This window comes from Urocitellus parryii, chromosome 4 (assembly GCF_045843805.1).
Source record: "Urocitellus parryii isolate mUroPar1 chromosome 4, mUroPar1.hap1, whole genome shotgun sequence".
Taxonomy (NCBI): domain Eukaryota; kingdom Metazoa; phylum Chordata; class Mammalia; order Rodentia; family Sciuridae; genus Urocitellus; species Urocitellus parryii.
This window is the reverse complement of record NC_135534.1, coordinates 66,629,438-66,648,269: the sequence shown is the minus strand read 5'-3', so window position 1 is coordinate 66,648,269 and position 18,832 is coordinate 66,629,438.

Below are 18,832 nucleotides of genomic sequence, written 5' to 3'. Positions count from 1 at the left end.
GTGATTGATACCATGTTCTGGATGTCGGCTGGAGAAGCAGCCTGGACCTGGTGAAGCAGGGAATCTTGGAGATTCTTGGCTCAAGAGCACAAGGGAAGGGGCAGGGAGGGGGAGAAGGAGTAGAGCAGCCTCCCCTCACACTGCCCTCATTTCCACTACTCCTTCTGTCAACAGCCTACAGCCCCAGGTCAGCATGTAGGGGAGGCAGGCAGAGATAAAGACTAGTGGATTCCTAAGGGGCTAAGGCACTCTGGGGCTAGTTAGGGTGCTGGTGATCCAGAGAGGAGAGGACAAGTGGGGAGAGAAGGGAGGGGAAGGGAGGAGAACAGGAGCTGAGGTGAGGGGGAGAAGGAGAACCCAGCCTGTTGGTGGTGGTTTCTTCTTCTTCTTCTTCTTTTTTTTTTTTTTTTTTTTAAGAGCCACAAGCTGAGATCAAAGGTGATATTTTTACAGCAACTGAAATAGAAAACCACTGGACGCACAGTGGGAGGTGAGCAGCCGGGACACAGGCTCCTTTATGCAGCCTGTGGCTGCAGCAAGCACGCTGCCCTCTGCCATAGGGCGTGGGGGACAGTGTGCTGGTGATCTTCCCAACTCAGGTTCAAGGAAGAAAACCGGATGAGCTGCAACCCTCCATGCTGGGAGAGGAGAGGGACAATGAAAGATCATAGTGGGCATCAGATGCCTTCCACCCAGGTCCACCCCTGTCATTTGCTGCCCAGTCAGCTGTTCCAGGCTTTCTACGCATGTGAGAGCCCTGTGATAGAGGGTTATCACCCATTTTATAGAGGAGGAAACTCAGGCTGCAAGGGAAAGTGATGAGCTCAAGTCCTATAGGGAGTTGGGAGCAAATTCAGGGCTAGTTGCACAGAGCTTCTAGTCCAAGGTCCTTCCTGCTGTCCATAATCTCCCACCCACCTATTCACACACCAAATTATTTATTTTTCCGACCATTCCTGGTCCTAGCTGACCCTGGCACAACAGGACCCATTTGAACAATGGGTCTGAAACCACAGTGGTTCCCTGACCAGCAGCATCAACAGTACCCACGAACATGCTGGGAAAGCATATTCTCAGGTCCCAACCTGGACTTACTGAACCAGAAGTTCTGGAAGTGGGGCCTGGCTCTCAGAATTTTATTATTTATTTTTGTTTTGTTTTTGTACTGGGGATTAAACCCAGGGTGCTTAACCACCGAGCCACATCCCCAGCCCTTTCTTATATTTAGAGACAGGGTCTCAGTGAGTTAAGGCATCACCAAGTTCCTAAGGCTGGCTTCAAACTTGAGATCCTCCTGCCTCGGTCTCCGGAGCTGCTGGGGTTATAGGAGGCACCACTGCTCTGGGCACCGTGGCACAGGCATGTAACCGCAGTAGCTCAGAAGCCTGAGGCAGGAGGTTCACGAGTTCAAAGCCAGCCTCAGCAATGGTGAGGTGCTCAGCAACTCAGTGAGACCCTGTCTCTAAATAAAATACAAAATTGGGCTGGGTATGTGGCTCAGTGGTCAAGTGCCCCTGAGTTCAATCCCCAGTACCACACCCTCCCCATGCACAAAAAAGAATTGCTGCATAGCATTACTCAGTTTCCACATCTGAACTCTGGGGAAAAGAACTCCAGTCTTAAGGTCTTAAGCCCGTTATTAGCTGATACACGTGCCAGGTGCGTGCCCTGTGCCAGGCATCCTTCTAGCCCTGTACAAATACTAAACTATTTAATTTTACAACAACCCTCTGAGATGGAAATTAATCATCTCCACTACATAGGTGAGAAAATGGAGGCACGGGGAGGCAAAGGAACCAGCCTGGCTGGCCTGGCTGGAAAGCAGCGGTGCTAGAATCCAAGCTCTTCACAACTCACCAATGGAAAGCCCCCAGCGCAGGGTCTGGCTCCCAGATTGTGTTCTGGGCATGGCCGAGAATGCGATGATGGCAATCAGTATTACCTCACCTGAACTTGAGATGATGACCCTCATTCTGTGAATGTGAAATCTGCTGCCTTGTCAAGATCCAGGCGTGAGTCAGCCGCAACCGCAGCCTTGGTGTCTGAAACCCCAGAGCAGCACAGGCCCTCACCCTGCACCCAGCTTAGAGACCACAGTGTACCATTCTGGGCTCCTGAAACATCCCAGCTTGTCCCAGGGCAGAACACAGATGCTGACAGAGGGTCTGGAACACCAGTTTGGCTATTCAGGGTCTGTGTGACCTCTCTGGGCTGTTTCCTCCTCTGTCAACTGATGGATGACAGTCCTAACTGCAGGGTTCCTGTGAGGTTGAGCTTGCACAGAGCTGGCTGCCCGGTCTTCCGCCTCCCTGCCACGAGCTCGGTGGAAACTTCTTAGGACCCAGAAAAGGTGTGAAAGAAGAAGAAATGATGCAAATGCATTTGTCCTCTAGCTCCCTGCCGTTTTCCAGATCTCCTCCACACAGTGGCCCTGGTCAAGTTCTGGGACCAACTACTGGCAGCTGCTGCATCCAAGCCAGCTCAGTTACCTGTGAGGGGGACAGGAGTCTCTCTCTCCGCCAGCCCCTGGCCAGGGCAGGCATCCACAATCAGCAGGAACATTTGAGCACCCGCAGCCACCAGGCCGAGTCTGGCTGGGACATCTGAAGTTCGTTAGCTGCCTGCTCCCAGGGGGCTGACCCCACTTGGCGAGAATAACCCAAGACAGAGATGTAGAGGACACGGCAAACAAAGACCAGGTGAGGGGTGGCCATGAGGGGGAGGGGGAACAGAGTCTCCAGAGTGGCCTCTGGGGACCCCCAGAGAGCCGGGGAGGCTGGGAGAAAGCCCTGGGCCTGGCCCAGCTCCAGCCCAGCACCGACTCACCGGCTGTGCAAACTGGGGGCTGGGACAGACTCTCCCTCTCCAGGCCTCCGTTCTCCATGTGTGTATCAATGGAGGGGGGCAAACTGGGCCTCCCGATCTAGAATTCCACTTCTCTAGGAAGTGAATGATGGAAGGTGTTTTGGAGGGAGGGATATAACTCAGAGGTGGAGAACCACGATCCACCCTCAGGACCAGAAGGGAACAGGTAAGACCAGGAAGGGACGACACAGAGGAGTCAGCTGGGTGCTCTCTTGGTGCCTGTGAGTGGCAGACATAGTCATGCTGGTCACAAGGAGGAGAGTGGTGTGGGCTGAGCCTTCCAGAAATAAGGCTTCCAGCTGGATCAAGGGGCTCCTCCATTTCTGAACTCACCACTCCAAGATGCTGTCCAGATAGGTCACAGCTAACTTTTCATTGAACAGTTCTTTTTGTCCACTTATTTTATGCCAGGCTCGGGTCTAGGACCTGCACACATATTAAAATCATTTAACCTTTTCACTAGATGGCAGGTGCGGGGTGAATGACCAGCCTGGAGTCTGACCCTCACCTAGCAAGCCCTGGCATTAACCTTTCTCCAGGCATCTAGAAGTCAGTCAGGCTGGCCCAAACAGGTCTCTCAAGATGGTGCCTCCTCCCAGCGCAAATATAAGTGACACCAGGCAGTCTCCCTTCCCACTGACAGCATTGCCCCTGTCCCCTTCCCATCTCCCACTCTCCTGGGAGCCAGGTCACTAGAAACCTGTTGCCTGGTAGGTCTGGAATATGGTAAGGACTGTCTGGATGGCCGTGCCCATCTCCATCCTCCTCAGGGAGGCCCTCTGTGGGGACTCAGGTGGGCACATGTCAGGCAACATCCCTGACCTGCACAGCACTGGACACGCACCCAGCCAGAGGGGGCTTCTCAGAGCCCTGGCTTTTCTGTGGATGCCTCCCTCCTTGGTTGCTGCGTTCTGTCCTTAGACAGGTGAGCGTCCCTTGTCGACAGGCCACAGAGCTGTTTGCTAAGCCAGGAGTCTTTGGATTCATTTGCCTTTCAGCATTTCTAAGAAAAACCCAAATAGGAGTGGGAAGCTGCCCAGGTTCACATAGCAAGGCAGGGCCGACACAGCCCTGATTTCTAGATCATTCCCAATTAAACAGTTTATCACTTTCAAATATGAATTACATAACAGTAGGAAATGAGAAAATATGGACAAGCAATAGTTAAAATGATAACTTTGGTTAGTTTTTCAGAGAGACTTGCTCTGTCCCCTCCCTTCTCACTCCCCCTCGTCCTCCCACGACCCAAGCCCACCCCCCACCAACCCCAGCCGTGATCAATATCTCGCCTACTTTTGCCAACAGCTGTTCCCTGAGGAATAAAACCTGACAGCAGATGCTGGAAGACAGCCTTAGACCGGATTCTGGAAGGGCCTGGCGTCTCTTCCAGAAGAGCAGAGTTTCCGCCTGAACGGGATAGTTTAAGCGCAGGATACAGTAAGAACTTCTCCCAGTCAGGAACCCAGGGACTACCTCTGGCACTTCCCAGTCTGAGGAGTGGTTGTGTGATCTTGGGTCAGTCCCTGTCCCTCTCTGAACCCTGGTGTCTTCCACTGTAAAGTGAAGACTGTGACTTAATCAAGTAGTTTCCCCATGGCCAGTCTCAGGCTGTCAACTTTTTTTAAGTAGGACCCATGCCTTCTCTTTTCAAGTAGAACAGAGAACTTATGATCAAAGGACAGAGTTCAAGTCTGAGGCTGTCATTTCTTCTCTTGGGTGAGTGAGCACAGGCAGGGTACCACACCACCCTTAGCTCCTTGCGGAAAGGCACAGATTAGAGTGCAGGCCCTGTGTGTCCCACAAGTGGTGAACATCCGTCCCCAGCCATCCATGGGGACACAGAAGCCAAATGAGGCCTGGCACTGCGGGCTCCCTGTCAGGGACTGATGGCAGGATGCAGGTGCGCCTCCCCATCTAGCCCTGCCTAAGATCCCACCTGAGATGGGTGTGACTTGCCAAGATGTCACTCAATCTGCTGACTACAAGACATCTCAAAGCAAGACTCCACCCTTGAAACCTTATCCTTGCCTCTGATGTCCCCAATATAAAATAAAGAAAATGCAGGCCCACTCTCTTTCCAGCATGGACACTGACCCTTAAGATCACAGAGCCATCCTGCCCTCCATCTAAAATCTCTGTGTTGCGTGATTTTTCGCTGCTTTCTTAGCTTTTCACCAGCTCTTTAAAACCCAGTTCCTCTCGTCTGCACGGGTCGTGGGCGAGAGTTGAAGTTCGCCCCTGCCTGCCCCGCTCCTGGCTTCGCCCTGGCTCTGAGGGTCTGGGCCCAGGCCTGTCCACAGAGCCACCGTCTGCCTACAGTGCTCACATAGCTCTGGGGAGAGGAGCGTGTGGACCCTGGGCCCAGCCCACCGTGTGAAGCGTCAGAGTTTTGCTCAGAGGGCCTCGGGGCCCATGACATCATGGGTAGCATTCCATGTTGGAGCTAAGGCCATTTGAAAAGCTAGCACTGCCTTTCTTCTTTCTTTTTCCATTTTGGCTAAGGCAGGAATGTGAGAGCTGCTAAATGACTGCAGGAAGGAGGAGAGGCTAGGTTCCAAAACTGACTATGGTTTCTGGGGGTCCTAAAATGGTGAACCCCAGAAGTCTGGCCTCTGCTTCCTTTTTTTTTTTTTTTTAGAGAATTTTAATTTTTTTTTTTTTTTTTTTTTTTTGGTTTTTGGCAGACACAACATCTTTGTTTGCATGTGGTGCTGAGGATCGAACCCAGGCCGCATGCATGGCGGGCGAACACGCTACCGCTTGAGCCACATCCCCAGCCCTGGCCTCTGCTTCTTAAGCCCATCTTGACCCCAGTCCAGGCTCCTGCCACAGGACCTAGGTCAGGGGTACAATGGCCTCCCTAGTGCCCACGAGCTCTTTGGACCTCAGTTTGCCATCTATGGAGCAGGCATATTAGCCCTTCCTCTGTGTACTGCTGATAAGAAACAATCTGCCACATCCATTCATTCATTCAACCAATATTTATGAAGCACCTTCTATATACCAGGCACTGTCCCCAAAATGAAGGTACAGCAGTGAGCAAAGCAGATAAGATTCCTGCCATTATAGAGCTGACATTGTGATGGGGGAAGACAGACAAGGACCAGATTAAAAAGGTGCCTTAGTCTTCTATTGCTACAACAAAGTACCAGAAACTGGGTACCTTATGAAGAAAAAAAGTTTGCTTTGGCTTGTGATTCTAGACACCGGAAAGTCCAAGATTGGGAGGCCATACCCAATGAGCTTCTGGCAAAGGTTTCATACTGCATCTACACACAGTGAGGAAGCAGAAAGGGGAAGCAGGCACATACAGCAAGACTATGTGCATGAGAGAGAGACAGGGCCTAACTCACTCCTGTGAGACCTAAAATCCAATCCCAAGAGAAGTAACCCAGTCTCTTCAGAAACACGTTGTTAACCCCTTCATGAAAGTGGAGCCCTGGTGACCCCCATTGCTTCCCACCAGGCCCCGCCTCTTAAAAGCTCCAGGGCCTCTCAGGACCATTACATGAGGGTCTGAGCTCTCAGCACCGGAACCTTTGGGAGACAGGTCATACCCAAACTGTCATGGAAGGGAGGGATACAGCATATCACAGGGATGGCCAGTGCTGTGGAGGACAGAGAGCACCAGTGGGGAGGGGCAGAGCCTGTTGGGAATTCCACACAGAGTGGTCGGCACGGGCCTCACTGAGGATGGGGCCTTTGAGAGGATGGGAACGGAGGCCGTAAGGCCTTGTCGTCATTTGGGGGAAGGGCATTCCCAGCCCTGGAAGGACATTGGCTCTTGTGGAAGCAGGATACAGTTGTAAGTGGCTTCCCAAGGGTCCCCCCTACACCTCAGAAGCCCTCAGCTCTGTTCTGGGCATGGGCAGTTAAGGACATGGTCACAGATGGTATGGCCACACGCTGGGTGGACTCCCTTCCGCAGGCCTGTGCTGAACACTGCTCTGGTCAGGCCGGCACGTGCCTGAGGTGCAGGGAGAGCCCACCGCTGCCTGCCCAGTTGTGGGGGCTGGTGTTGGGAGGCCCAGCTCCACTCCTGGCTCTGCTGTGGCTGGCGGGCAATGTGACATAAGGTAAGGCACTGCCCCACTCTGAGCCTCTGTTTCCCTGTCTTTTTTTTTTTTTTTCAGTTGTTAATGGACCTTTACTTATATAAGGTGCTGAGAATCGAACCCAGTGCCTCACACATGCTAGGCAAGCGCCACGACCTCCGCCCACTTTCCCTGTCTTTAAAATAAGACGATTGTCGATTGCCAGGGGTGGAGGCAAGAAGGATAGGGACACGGCTGCTATTAGGGATGGGGCTTCTTTAGGGAGCAATAAAATGTTCTGGAATGAGATAGCAGTGATGGTTGTACGACTTTGTGAATATTCTAAAGTGAATTGTACACTTTAAAACTCTTTCTGCTGAACGTGGCGGCGCACGCCTATAATCCCAGTAGCTCAGGAGGCTAAGGGAGGAGGATCACGAGTTCAAAGCCAGCTCAGCAATTTAGTGATGCCCTAAGCAACTTAGTAAGACCTTCTGTCTCAGAATTTTAAAAATTTAGTGAAAGACATGGGGATGTGGCTCAGTGATTAAGTGTCCCTAGGTTCAATCTCCAGTACCAAAAAACAAAACTCAACTCTTCCTAAAAAAGATGGTTGCTTAGACAAGGTGACCTCTACAGGGAGGAAGACTACTTCGTGTCTGCTTGGTGTCTACAACACCCCCAGGCCTGGACTCAGCATTTATGTGGCATTTCATGATCCTTCCAGTTCTGACTTTCCATGATTCCCCACCATGATGTTCAACATTTTAGCGGATCCTTCAGTCCAGCCTGAGCCCATGAGGCCGGTCGGAGCCAGGCTAGACCCTGGGAAGTGAGCGCAGGGATTCAGGCCTTTCCTGAAGGGGCTCAGCCTGTGGAAGAAACCAGAAGTATGTGTTGTGCCCAGGGGTTATTTTTCAGGGTCTGTTCCTTCCCTTCCTCCCGTGTATAGGAAAGAACCAAAGAGCACAAGTCTGGGCACACAGCTCTGGCAGCACAGGGACCCGGGGAGGCGACTGGGGCCTCTGGGAGGTGATCAGGATGCAAGGTGGACAGGTCGGCCCAGCTTGCCCATAGGGAGGGCACAGACTGAAACAAGCACACTGCCCAGAGCGCATTTTATTATTCTGATGGGTGCAGGCCCCTGCCACACAGGAGTCACGTGCACAGTCCTGAATGGCTTCACAAGACCCTGCTCTTGCCTGAGCTGAGTTTAAGGGTGCGCAGGAACAATGAAGGGTATGGAGAAGTGTCCATGGTGACACAGGTGAGGGTATTCCACAATATTCAAAGGCCCTCAGTGACCTCTGTGGCAGAAGCCCGTGTGGATGAAGGGCAGAGTCCTGGGCAGGCTGTGGAGAACAGGCCAGGCTGACTGAGCAGGGCCCTGGCGGCCCGTACATCTCTATCTATGCCTGCTGTCCTCCTCACTCACCAGTGTCCCAGTTGGGATGATAAACTAGAAAGCCACCCTCCTTACACACTAAGGGGTTTGTCCTCAGAACAACCAGTATTCCAGGAAGGCCTGGTCATTCCTCCCTCTGTCCTGGGCTGCAGGCTGCTGCTCTGCACGTCCAGGAGCAAGGGCCTGCCAGCCCGAGAAGCCACAGAGGTTACTGGAGCCGGATGATGTCCCTGCTTGGCAGGCCCTGGCCATCGGGCCCAGCTGCCCTCTTCCCAGGCAGACCCTGATGTCCTCATGCCAGCTCCCCTCTCTCCAGTCTCCCGAGGTGAGAGCTTTTCCACCATGCTGCAGGCCAAGCCTGGCTCTTGGCTCCAGGTTCTCTGAGCCGGTTTCCGGCCGTTCCCACCCTCGGCTACTCCCTGAGGACCCGCCCCGGGCCTCGGCCTGGCCAGGCCTTCACGCTCTTTCCACTGTCGCTTTTTATTTTGGCCTCTCCATATTCCCCTCCGTGTGCGGGTCTTTCCTTCTGCTGGGCTCTTCTCCGCCTCGCCCTCCTCTCGCTCCCTCTCCTCTATGGTAGGGTTGGCATCATGAGAACTCACGCCCGGGAGAGACAGAACGGGGTCAGACCCCAGTGTCCCTGTCTGATCAGTTTCCTGTCCTGGCAGGGGGATGGGCCTCACGGCTCCTGCTCCTCCGGGTGGATGTGAGCTGAGATGAAGTCCACCAAGTGTCTCCGGCAAACAGTAAGTGCTCAACAAATGGGAGTCTCCTCTTCCCTGCCTTCTGCACATTCTTCTCCCTGGCCTTCTGCATGTCTTGCTTCCATGACCAAAGAAAAAACAAAAGCCGCCCGCTCCTGCTGGACCCCAACCATGCGCTCTGGGCACGGCCCCTCCAGCCCAGACCTGAGTGGAGCCAAGAGCATCCCATGCAGCTGCTCCTGTCCGGCCCCATGATGGGAGGCTGGCCTGGATGTCATGGCAGGCCTCTGTCTTGGGGCCCCCGAGGGGACCCAGGAGATGTCTTCTGAGCTGCAACTCAGGCCCCAGAGTCTTGGTTTCTCACTCACCACCACTCTTTGACCCAGAGACTCCTCACCACCCCCACATCACACTCCCTGCCCTCCCCAGCCCCCCACCATTGCCCAGACCCTGGATCCCACATGAAGTACCTGCCACCCCCACCCCTTTCTCACTGTAGATCTCCCTCCAGGGGCTTGGATAACATGAGAGAGGAGGGAACTGAGGCTCAAACACAGTCCTATGGGGGTTTTTTTTTGGGGGGGTACTAGGGGTTGAACTCGGGCACTGGACCACTGAGCCACATCCCTTGCCCTAATTTTTTGTATTTTATTGAGAGACAGGATCTCACTGAGTTGCTTAGAGCTTCACTTTGCTGAGGCTGGCTTTGAACTCATGATCCTCCTGCCTCAGCCTCCTGAGCCGCTGGGTTATAGATGTGCACTGCTGTGCCTGGCCCGTGGGGATATTTTTTGAGAATGTGTTCCATGGGATATATCATGGTTTTTTTTGTTTTTGTTTTGCAGTACTGGGTATTTTCCAGGGCCTCACACATGCTAGACAAGCACTTTACCACTGAGCCACTTCCCCAGCTCTTTGCTTCTTTTTTCTTCTTCCTTCCTTTTTTTTTTTTTTTTTAAGATGGACACAGTATCTTTATTTTCATTTATTTTTTTATTTTTTATGTGGTGCTGAGGATGGATCCCAGGGTCTCATGTGGGCAATACAAACGCTCTACCACTGAGCTACAACCCAGCCCTTTTCTTTTTTGCTACCAGGGATTGAACTCAGGGGCACTCGACCAATGAGCCACATCCCCAGCCCTGTTTTGTATATTATTGAGAGACAGGGTCTCACTGAGTTGCTTAGAGCCTTGCTTTTGCTGAAGCTGGCTTTGAACTCATGATCCTCCTGCCTCAGCCTCTTGAGCCACTGGGATTACCCAGCTCTTTTCATTTTGAGACAGGATCCCTAAGTTGCCAGGGCTGGCCTCAAGCTTGATATCATGGTGCGTCAGGCTCCCAAGTGACAGTACTACAGGGTACATCACTGCTCCCGGCTTCGAGTCCTTTCCTTTTTCTTTTTTTGGTGGTGCTGGGGTTCAAACTCAGGGCTTTGCACATGGTAGGCAAGTGTCCTATCACTGAGCCATATGTTTGAGTTCCTTTGTGTTGTTTATTTAAAAACAAAGTAAAACAACTTGTTTGGGGTTTTAGTGGTTTTGGAATAGAAATGCAGATCTTCAGGACTCCAAATATCGTGTTCTTTCTCCTCCTCCTGCCATTCCACCCCTCACATGGTTGTGATTACAGTAGGGACCCTACTGTAACTTATTTCATGGCTGTCATTTAATGGGTAATTGTGTAAATAATCTCAGATATTTATGGTTAATTGAGATGATATGTATCTTAGGATCTCACTAAGTTGCTTAGGGCCTCCACAAGTTGCTGAGGCTGGCCTTGCACTTGCAATCCTCTTGCCTCAGCCTTCAGAGCCACTAGGATTACAGACATGCATTGCTGTTCCTGGCTGGTTAATTGATTTTTCACAAGAATACCATGATAATTCAATGAAGAAAAACACATTCTTTAACAAATGATAGTGGGACAACTGGATATCTACATGCAAAAAGAACAAAGATGAACCACTACTTCACATCATATACAAAAATTAACTCAAAATAGATCAAAGACCTGAATGTACAAGTTGCAACTAGAAAATTCTTCGGGGTAAACATATATAAAAATCTTGTTCACAGAAAACTTCATGACCTTAGATTAGACAATGATTTCTTTTGTATAATGCCCAAAATGCAAGAAACCAAATAAAAAACATAGTGAAATTGAAATTCATCAAAATTAAAAGCTTTTAGCTTCAAAGGACACTATCAAGAAAATAAAAAAACAACCCAAAGAATGGGAAAAATAATTACAAAAAAGTTTCTGGCAAATGTTTCATATCCTAGTATCCAGCAAACATAAGGAATCCTTACAACTACAACTCAATAAGGAAAGGACTTACAACCCAACTTTTCAAATGGGAAAAAAGATTAGAATAGACATTTCTCTGTAGAAGATATTCAAATGTCCAATAATCCCAGATGCTCCACATCATTAGCCATGAGGGAAATTCAAATGAGAATCATAATGAGATACCACTTTGTACTTACTAGAATGGCTAGAATTAAAAAAAAAAAGACAGAAAATAACTAGCATTGTCAAGAACATGGAGAAATTGGAATCCTCAGACATTACTGCTAGAAATGTAAAATGGTACAGCCACTTTGGGAAGAGTTTGGCAGTTCCCCAAAATCATATAGAGTTACCATATGATCCAGCAGTTTCACTCCTACATGTATATGCCAAGAACTGGAAACTGTATCTCACACAAAGGCTTGCACATGACTGTTATCTATAATAACCAAAAAGTGGAAGCAACCCCAATGTCTACCTGACTGATAAAGGGGTTAACAAAATGTGGAACATTCATGTCGTGGGTTATCTAGCCATTGAGAACAAACCAAGGGGCTGGGGCTGGGTCTCAGCAGTAGTGCACTTGCCTGGCATGTGTGAGGCACTGGGTTCGAGTCTCGACACCACATATAAATAAATTAATTAAATAAAGATCTATCAACAACTAAAAAATTATTTTAAAAAAGAACAAACCAAGTGCTGATAACTATGTCCAGAATAGAAAAATCCATAGAGACAAAAAAAAAAAAAAAAAGGAGACTTGTGTTTTCTTGAGGCTGGAGCAGTAGGGAAATGGAAAATGACTGCTAATGGGTGTGGGATTTTTTTTGTGGGGTGATGGATGGAAATGTTCTCCAATTAGAAGTGGAGATGGCTGCACATCTTTGTGAGTATACTAAACATCACTAACCGTACACTTCAAAAGGGTGAATTATGTGTCAATTTTTTTCACGTAGTTGTATAGGTCTGGAGGGGACCCTGCAGAACACTGAGCCCAGTGCCCACCTCAGCTTCAGTTAAGATGGGGAGATGGTCAATTCACGATAGCAAGACTGTGGAACCAGCCTAGATGCCCTTCAATAGATGAATGGATAAAAAAAATGTGGCATTTATATACTATGGAGTATTATTCTGCATTAAAAAATGACAAAATCATAGAATTTGGAGGGAAATGGATGGCATTAGAGCAGATTATGCTAAGTGAAGCTAGTCAATCTTTAAAAAACAAATACCAAATGACTCCTTTGATATAAGGGGAGTAAACAAGGACAGGGTAGGGACGAAGAGCTTGAGAAGAAGATTTACATTAAACAGGGATGAGAGGTGGGAGGGAAAGGGAGTGAGAAGGGAAATTGCATGGAAATGGAAGGCGATCCTCAGGGATATACAAAATGTCATACAAGAGGAAAGGAGGGGTAAGACAAGATAATACAAATGGAAGAAATGATTTACAGTAGAAGGGGTAGAGAGAGAAAAGGGGAGGGGAGGGGAGGGGAGGGGAGGGGGGATAGTAGAGAATAGGACAGACATCAGAATACATCAGACACTAGAAAGGCAATTTGTCAATCAATGGAAGGGAAACTGATGTGATACAGCAATTTGTATACGGGGTAAAAGGGGGAGTTCATAATCCACGTGAATCAAACCGTGTAATATGATGTATTAAGAACTATGTAATGTTATGAACGACCAATTAAAAAATAAATAAATAAATAAATTAAAAAAAAAAAAGATGGGGAGATGGTAGCCCAGAGAAGGGAAGGATCAGGCAGCAAGTCTGAGGCAAAGCAGAGATCAGAATCAAAAACCATTGCCCCTGCACGGCCACCTGGATTGCTAGTTTCTGAGGACAGGAACCTTTATCCATCTTGTTCCTCCTGTAACAACAGCATGGGAACGGGCACATCACCGAGGACACAGGACTGCACTCATTAAAGGAAGGGGACAGAGACCCACGTCAGGGAATACAGAGAAAACATGGGCATCTGCCCTCATAACTGGGAAGACAGGGGTATGCTCAGGGTGCACAGAACCTCCTGCACCGCCTGCCTGGTCCTTCTCCTCTTCGTTCTCCTAGTTTTCCTCCCATGGTGGGGAATACCCGGCTGGACGCTCGGGATCCCACTTTTAGAGCTTGCATTCCAGGGGAGCCTAAATGCTTCCTCCCAGAACCCATGTACACATTCCCAAGGAGGCCTCTCTGCCCCAGTTGGCTCACACACTCCTCCTGGGTCATTGATACAGCCAGGACAATAGAATTCTCTAGAAGGCCAAGCCTTCTATCAGGGTACTGGGCTCTATGATGGGTGGCCCTACCAGAAGCTCAGAAAGGTGGGGGGGGGGGCTCGAAGGGAGGGGCATTTTGCCATCAGAAGTGGGAGGGAGGCTGGTCAGGCACAGACTCAGCTGCCCTCTCCCTCGCACAGGGACTCAGAACCGTGTGGGACAATCTGCCATCCAGGGAAGAAGGCAGCCAGGGTGTTTGGATGCAGTGACCTGGGGCTCATGGCCCAGGTATCTTGCTTTCTGTGTACAGGTAGCAAGTGACAGAGCCTCCAATTGCTGGACTCAAGACGAAAACAATAATTCAGGGTCACAGAGTTGAAAAGATTAGAGGTAAGGAAATAGAGTGACAGCCCAGAGCCTGGCACACAGTAGGGGCTGTTATTATCATTATTGATGTTTTGGCAGGGTTGATCTTTATCCTCCGGAGTGAGACTGCTGAGAAAATGCCACAGAAAATGGGGACCACCCAATGCCTAGATCCCTGCCCCATGGTGAGGGGATAGCAGTGAGGACCACTGCTCCAGAGGGAAGGATTATATGTTATACCCCTAGGGCTGAGAGGGGACTTGATTGTAGGCTCTGGATCAGCCCAGTGTACCCCAACCTGCTGGGTGACTTTGGCTTGGTGACCTGCCTTTTCTAAGCTCAGGGTCTCCTGCACCCGGAGAACTGCTCAGGGCTCCTGCTCTTTTAAAGCTGCTATGAATTCCCCAGCTTCGCCTTTCAAAGTGGCCTGTACTGCCTGTTTCCTACAGCAACTGAGCAGCCCTTGCTGCCAAGCTGAGCATTTGCTCTTTGCAAAACCCTGTGCTGGTCCCTGGGATTCCTAGGCGACTGCTCAAGGTGCCTGCAGCCTGGCTGGAGGAATAGCCAGCATCACCTGGTCCCGGGCTGTCTAGGCTCTGACTCCCTGTGTGAGGAGGATTCTCTTCCAGACAGAGTCACACAGCAAGTCACCACCTTCCCCTAGAGCTCCTGGGAGCCCCATCTGTAACAGAACTGCTTAACTGCAAAGGTGTGAGGACCTGGGCCCAAGGAGGTAAACAGCAGCCCAGCCCCCAAGCCTCAACCAGAGTCAGTGACATCATCCCGAGCCCTCTCCTGTTTCCCCAGCAACAGGGGTGCTGCCGAGGCTCCTCAGGGCCCAGAGCGTCTGGATTTCCTTGTGCATAACTGTACCTCATCCACGTTGTCACAATTAGATTGTCAGTTTGGGTTAAGTCCTGTCGGCTGACAGCTGTCCACCTCCTCTGGCTCCCCACACTCCTCACATCAAGCACGCCAAAACATCCTGCTCTGTCCCGCAAGGCCATGGACAGAGTTTAGGGATGCAGCAGCCCAGCCCTGCCACGCACCTGTTATGTGGTCTTGGATAAGTGGCTTCCCATCTCCAGGCCCACCTTGGTCTCCCTATCTTCAAAATAAGGCTAATAGTGTTTGCCCAGCACTCTGTTTTCTCAAGGCAGCTGCAAGGTTCAGAAGAAACCGTAACTGTAGCAGGGAACTGTGCCGCTCAGCCTGAGGTCCATGATGGCTAAGAAAATGAGCAGACAGACTCTGAAGGGACCGCTTTAAATCCCCACCAGAGAGACAAGTAAGGTTAGTCTCTCCAGTGGTCTACCCTGAATGTCTCTGGCTACAGATGTGACCCAGGTCTTCTCTGATCTCCCTCACAATCTGTTCCTAAATGGAAAAGATGCTTTTCCCTATAGGACCTGAAGATTGTGGGAGAGTCTAGCGCCCTGCTTCCCACGCCAGCTGCCCCCTCCCCCTGTCCCCTCCCTGCAGCATGCACAAAATTCTCCTGCTGCCACCCCAACAGACTCCCAGGAATCCCTCTGGCCTCACCTCCCGGTGAAGCCCCAGACCTGCCCCAGACTGGAGTCCCGCCTCTGACCTTGCCCCTCCCCCTCCTGACCTCTCCTTGTCTCCCTTGGCAGCTCAAGGCAGGGCTGGTCCTCCCCTCCCTTTTTCCTCCTGTCACTCTTCAAGCACTGGCAGCTCCTAGCCACCCACCGCTCCCTGGCCCTTCCCTAGCACACGGTTTTCTCTAGTCTTTGCTCCCCCTGCTCTCCCTGATGGGAACACCCCCACCCCAGGCCACCTGATGGTTCCTCCCCCACCTGCACATTATTTATACAGACATGAATGCTAAGCATAGATGAGCTTTCCATCTGGAACAGTTTATGTACCTGGCAGAAGAGGAACTAACCTTTATCAAGGACCAATTCCATCCCCGACACTCCACATCCATCATCTCCCCTTTAGGCCCAGTGGCAACCCCAGGCAGTAAATTTCACTTCTGTTTTCCAGGTGAGAAAACTGAGGCTAAGACAGGAGTGTCTTCCACACAGAGGCTGGGTTGGTGCCAAAGCCCCTAACGGTGGTCACGGAGCTCGCGCTGGTTTAGACCCTGGTGGACACACTTCCCGTAAGGCCTGAGCACAGGTACATGAAAAAACTTGCTATCGAGTGAGATTGTGCTGCTTTGCAAATGCTAGGGACAACTGTGATGCGCTCAGGGCTGTGGGATAGGAGAGGGGACCTCAGAGAGAGAATCTGGGTCCCAGAGGGAATGATGTGGGTCTTTGTTCTAGTGGGAGGAGGATTCTCTTCCAGACAGAGTCACTCAGTAATAGAAGAAACTGTCCTGGGGTATGAAAGCAGGGGCTTGGCATTTGTGTGGCAGTCTAGAGGAGTAGCAGGTGTCCTCTGCATTGATGTGTTACTGGGGATGCAGTAGTGGATGACAGAGCCATCATGGACCCCATGCTGCTCCCAGATCACTGGTGACATTACAGGGACTCTGAAGGTCAGAACCTCAGGGATCTAAGAGGGGGTCGCCCGCCTCTCAGACTGAGAAATGACATTGGACAAATTCAAATTAATGCATATTGTTAACCTTTTCACTCTTTAAGCCTGGCTGCTTCAAGTCTCCACTGCTACACAATAAACCAGGCAGGACTTAGTGGCTTGAAACGATGATAGGTTCTTCTGCTTCTGGGACTGGCTGGGACGTCCAGCCGACCTCACTGAGCTGACTCGTGTGGCTTCATGTGATGGGTGGGTCAGCCAGGACTGGGTTGGGTGAGGACGGCAGGCCTCTCTCGCACCAAACCCATCATTCAGTAGCCCAGCCTGGGCTTCTCACTGCAGCTGGGCTGGGCTTCGAGAAAGTGGGAGAGAAGCTATAAGTTCCCTGAGACTTGGGCTCACAGACACAGAGAGAGAGCTTGCCTTCTGCCATCCCTGCTGGACAAGCAAATCATGAGGCCACCCACGAGGGGTGGGGGAATAGATTTTGCCTTTGGATGTACTCACGTTCTGTGTGTCCTGGGATGGGAGATATCAGTGATGTTAAAAAGCTATCTCACTGGCCTCCCTAGAAAGGGTTTAGAGCCAGTGACAAATGACTGCAGGGCTTCCAGGCTGGGTGTCAGGAACCTAATTTCCCTGCCTACTGCAACCTCTGTGTGTACAGTGAGGGCACTGGGCATGGTGGTCTCCGGCCCTGTGCATGGGGGCAGGGGCAAAACTTGGATGACATTTCCCCTCTTCTTCTAGGCACAGAGACACTGACTTGTGTTCAAATCAGAGAAGTAGAAGTCCAATCATAGAAGAAGCCACCACCCAGACACACCCTCAGTGACCCATTGCTTTCTATTCCTTATCTTCTGGTAACAGGAAACCCCTGGCAATTCCCAGGGCAGTGCCCCATGGCAATATCCTCTGTCACTCAAAGGGAGGACATGTGACTTAAGGAGCCAATCAGCCCCTTCCCAGGGACTGATGCAGAGAACCCAGAAGACAGGTCTCCTCTGAATGGAATTTCTAACTGGGACTTTTGGGGCAGGTTGATGTGACCCCAGTGAGGAGCCCAGCCAGATGGGCTCGAGATCAGCAAGAAACTAAAATGAGTATTAGACACATGGTGTTCTGGAGGCCCTGGCAAGCCCGGCTCTACCTTCAGGTCACCGGCCACCCTGATGTCTGCTGCAGAGGAACAGCCGGTTAGCAGTTCTTGTGTTTAAGTCAATTGCAGTGAGGTTTCTCTCCTGGAGCTGAAAGAAGACAGAGAAACACAAACATTGTCTCCTGAGCAGCCACCACCACCAAGATTAAACACCCAAGAGCTGAAAGCAGCCTTTCAGAAGTGACGCCCTCAGCAGACATGACGGGTGGTGTTTTGTTATGTGCACCCAGGAAAGAAACCTCTCCACCAGCCCCTGCCCCAGGCTGCTCCAGAGCGCAGTAAAATAACAATACCTCCCCTGAGGTCCCTGAGGAGGAGGACCTGCCCACAGACCTGGGCATGCAGCTGAGCTCACTCAAGGGCTGAGGGATCTTGCACACGCTACCCAGCAGGCCTGGGGCTCGGTCAGCTCAGCCACAGAGCAATGCCTGCACGCAGGACCTGCCAGCACACGGGGGAGCTTCCTTATCCTGTTATCTCCCAGTAACACGGGGAGGGAAGGAGTTAGTGATTTTCCTATTGTGCTAAGGATGAGACAAGGATTCTAGCTGCCCAGTGACATCTCCATCCCTGGAGTCCCAAATGCTTAAACAGAGGATGTAAATCTGAACCCAGGCCCAGAAGCTCTGATGGCACACCTGTTACTGTTTAGTCCCTCTCCCTGCCCCTTGCCTGGACCATCTGGTATCATAGAGACAGTGGGCTGGGCTGCTCTGCTCAGACCCTGTTCATCTGGCTTCACGGGCAGGCCTTTCTCAAAGCACTCTGGTGCTGGGAACCACACCCTTCAGTCTCTCTCTGTCCACCTGGGAGGTGGTGATGAGGGCTTCTGCCAGTTTTGTCCAGGACCAAGATCAGGGTTCTTTAAAAATGCTTCTGGGAGCCAGGCTCAGTGGCGCACATATGTAATCCCAGTGGCTTAGGAGGCTGAGGCAGGAGGATCATGAGTTCAAAGCCAGCCTCAGTAAAATTGAGGCGCTAAGCAACTCAGTGAGGCCCTGTCTCTCAATAAAATACAAAATAGGGCTGGGGATGTGGCTCAGTGGTCAAGTGCCCCTGAGTTCAATCCTTGGTAGCAAAAAAGAAAAGGGCTGGGGTTGTAGCTCAGTGATAGAGCGCTTGTGTCACCCACGTGAGGCCCTGGGTTCGATCTTCAGGGCCACATAAAAAATAAAAAAATAAATGAAAATAAAGATATTGTGTCCATCTAAAAAAAAAGAAAGAAAGAAAGAAGAAAAAAGAAGCAAAGAGCTGGGGAAGTGGCTCAGTAGTAA